Source organism: Mustela lutreola, chromosome 2 (assembly GCF_030435805.1).
Source record: "Mustela lutreola isolate mMusLut2 chromosome 2, mMusLut2.pri, whole genome shotgun sequence".
Classification (NCBI taxonomy): Eukaryota; Metazoa; Chordata; class Mammalia; order Carnivora; family Mustelidae; genus Mustela; species Mustela lutreola.
Genome location: NC_081291.1, coordinates 193,899,802 through 193,903,831, shown reverse-complemented (window position 1 = coordinate 193,903,831; position 4,030 = coordinate 193,899,802). Strand labels below are relative to the sequence as shown.

General features: G+C 37.0%; 1 pseudogene; it reads left to right on the top strand.

Moving 5' to 3' along the window:
- Nucleotides 1-3,520: 3,520 nt before the first annotated feature.
- LOC131826066 (U2 spliceosomal RNA) lies at nt 3,521-3,625 on the top strand (annotated as a pseudogene).
- Nucleotides 3,626-4,030: the final 405 nt, after the last annotated feature.

The following is a 4,030-nucleotide window of genomic DNA, read 5'->3' as shown; positions in this document are numbered from 1 at the left end:
AAAAGGTTTTCTACAACCAAAAGTAACAAGAGAAACAGGCCAATACTGCAGAATTTATTTTCCCCAGTTTATTCTATCCATCTAGGGGCAATTCATTTGTCTGGTTAGTATATCTGCTAGATTCCAGTGTTAGATTCAAAATAAAGCTAATTTGCATTGGCATAGTGACTTAACTCACTGGTGTATTATTACTATGTAAGCAGGTGTACATGCGACTACAAATAAATGCTTGCTGATGGAATCCCAGCAGGGCTTCTGATGAGTTTTCATTTTGTTGAACCTTACCCAGGAAATTACTGTGTAAAAAGCTTTGCTATTAGTTCTTTGCCTGAAATATCGTTTAGCTACACCTGGCCAAATCCATGGCAATTATACTAACTATACAAACAGGACATTCCAAAATTCTCATCAGCTTTTATATTCATTTTCTCAAATTTATTACTGAAATAATAACAAAAATAAAATACTCATACTCAAATCCTAAAAAGCATATATTAAGAGATACTTGGTATTTAAAAGTCAAAAAAACTTATAAAAAGAGAGTAATATAAGTCCATCTTTCCTTAAAATAAAACCCACACTACAAATTATCAACTCCAAAGCTTCAAGCCACTGTTTACTAATGATATGTACAATATTAACCTTATGTGTGTTGATCATAGCCCTAAACACGCTTAAATGGAAATAAAAGAAATTTTTCAACTGTATCATGTGATACATTAAAAAGCTGAGAACAAAAACTGGGGCTCTTGGTGCCACAGCATATGATCATATATATCAAATATTTATCTTAACAAGTTGCATGGGATGATCAAACCCACCACACCTTTACAGCTGTGCTATAATGAATTTTAAACTTATTAAAGTTTGTCAGGAGGCTTTGGTTTCTAAAAATTTTAGTCAACAAATATTCACTCTGTGTTTCCTTTACATGAAGTTCTCCGGGAAATGTTCAGTTACAAAGAATGTAAAAAAGTCTCTGATTTCAAAAATCTTACTTTAGTTTGAAATGAGCAATGAGACAGATATCCTCACAAAAACAACAGCACCAGAAATATAAGACAATGTATGCCAAATGGCAAAATGCTTGGGGTGTCTGGGTGGCTCAGATGCTTAAGTGTCTGCCTTTGGCTTGGGTCATGATCTCAGGGTCCTGGGATTGAGCCCTTCATTGGGCTCCTTGCTCTCCCTCTGGCTCGCTGCTCCCACATCCTATGCTCTCTCTCCCTCTCTGTCAAATAAATAAATCTTTTTAAAAAATGCTAAATATAGGTGATCAGTGCTATACACATAACCAGTGGTGGAGAGGGATCACCATGAGAAGATGTTGGGCAAGTTCAGTAAGACAGTGACCGTATGTGCTGATTTGAATGGGAGAACTCTATGTTCTGCCTATATACCTGGTGTGGTAATTAATGTGACCCACTGTCACTCTCAGAAGCATTTCAATTTAAATGATAATTATATGTTCAGTCTGCCACAGTAGCAAATATGCAAGTGTGGCCTTGAAGGAAAGGTAGAATTCAAAGAAACAGAAGTGCATGTTTCTGGAAATCTGAGACAGGTAAAGAGTATATGCAAAGGAACAAAAATGAGGCATGGAAATCAATAGGCTGGATGATGAAGCATTTTGTGCAATGAGGACTTGTATGCATTGTGAAGTGCAGATAAAGGTACACTGGAGATCTAGCCTTCTCAATTTGGTCCTCTTAGCTTTCTCCTGAAAAAAAAAAAAACATAGGGCTTTTTTTTCCAGAGTGTGTTTCAATGACTATTCTCCTATTCTGAATACGTGGCAGGAAAAGGGATCATTTGGGGACACACCACAATCTCACACGGTATCAAGGAGCTCCAGCCGAGGCACACACACACACACACACACACAGAAAAATAATAATAATAATAAAACAAATAAAAGCAAGAGGCCCAGTTCAGTTCAGATTTCCTATTATCACTCAATACTTTTTTTTAGTATATAATGTCCAAAATATCACATGGAACAAAAAAGCACATGCACTTTTTCAGTATGTACCCATTACTGTATAGGGTACACTTACATTCAAAAAAATATTGCTGTTTGTTGGAAATTTAGCCTTGATTGGGTATCCTGAGTCTTAGCCACAACTGTAGTCCTGCCTCATTTCAGCACCTGAGGCATCTCCCTTGCCTCTTTCTTGGGTTGATGAAACTCTCCAATCCCTGGTTCAGGAGAATAGCTCCTCCACTCTCAAACGTAATTTCTGTTTAAGGCTTAGAAAGTTTGTATGAAGAATTTCACAATGATTTAGGGATGCTTTCTCAAGTACGTCCTCAGGTATACATTTATTTTTTTCTATGTTATGAATGAAAATTCAAATCTCGATTTCTAGCTTTATTTATCTAGCTTTTTTAAATTTTTCTCTAGTCCTTTATGATAAGTAACAATAAAAGTGTCTAATGATCTCTTAACATGAGTTCAATCAATACTCTTTTCCTAGGGGCGCCTGGGTGGCTCAGTAGGTTAAAGTCTCTGCCTTCGGCTCTGGTCCTGGTCCCAGGGCCCTGGGATCGAGCCCCACTGCGGGCTCTCTGCTCAGCGGGGAGCCCGCTTCCTCCACTCTCTCTCTCTCTCTGCCTGACTCTCTGCCTACTTGTGATCTCTGTCAAATAAATAAATAAAATCTTTAAAAAAAAATCTTTTTCTCAACTTTGGCAACTCTAAAATTTAAGACATTAGCCAAGCCGACTGAATCACGGACTATTTACCGAACTCCTATACTCATTCACCATGGCCACAAGAGGCATCTCCACATCATGTAAGTGAGAAAAGGTAGGCTCAAGGCAGTTTAGAGATACATTTCAAAGTCTCCATGACTAGATGGTGGTAATGGTATTCCCTTTGAACCCAGAGCTCATGAGGCCACATGAGCCAATTTATTTATACTATAATATCGCTGTTTCCAACAGAGCAATGAACATTTCTTGTCATTATTTCATTATTTTTAAATGGCTCTTATAATTTACTGAAATGCAAATGAAATGTGTTGCTGCTTTCTAATTAAATATGCAAGTACTCTCCTCTGTTCTGTTGTCTTGTGATTAATATAATAATAATTAAAACAACGGCAACAACATGCAATGCTCATGTCAAGCACTGTGTTGGGCATCTTACATGTTCTATTCTACTCAATGTTATAAACTGTCATTGAATGATTTCATTCAGTAATCAAGAGCTCTTTAAGCCATTTGAACCTTGAAAAATGACATTATAGATTTACAATCTTCTAACACATGGACATAACCTTTTGACAGATACCACAGGAGATAGACTTTTACATCTTAATATTGTCTATCTGAAGGACATACAGATCTTTATGAAGGAACATACTTTGAAGCTGGAAAAAGAAAAATTCACAACAATGAAAAAAAAAGGGGGGGGGGGAATTTCTCCATAAGTAAAAATCAATACCAAAATATATCCAAACATTGAGGCATCAAACTTGCTGTTGGTAATTCTAGACATTTAAAAATAGTCACTTTTATCGCTTCTCGGCCTTTTGGCTAAGATCAAGTGTAGTATCTGTTCTTATCAGTTTAAAAATAGTTACTTTAATGTCATAGTTAATAGGAATCCCAGAAATTCAATGAACAAACACATGAGCAGCAGCTAATTACTGAAATTGCTGAAAACTTGAAGTCTTGTTCTCAGAGAACAAGCTCTGGTCCAACATCTGTTGCCTTCCAGCCTTGAAAGTCTCTTTCATCTTCATACACCCCTCTCTTCCAGTGTGGCTGCCTGCCTATCTGCAGAGAGCAGGACACATTTTCTCACCATTCATAGCTCTACTTTGGTTTCACCATTTCTTTTGTGATCAACACCAGCCCAAAAGACCCATTTCAAATCTCCTCTTTGTTCCCATCGTTAATCTTGACTGATCTTAATCAAGTGCAACAGACTGTATAAGGAAGTATAACGACCAGTAAATTATCTCACTTGTCAAGCAAGGCTCCCCTCATGTATAACAACAATATAGCAATATTGGTTCAGGGC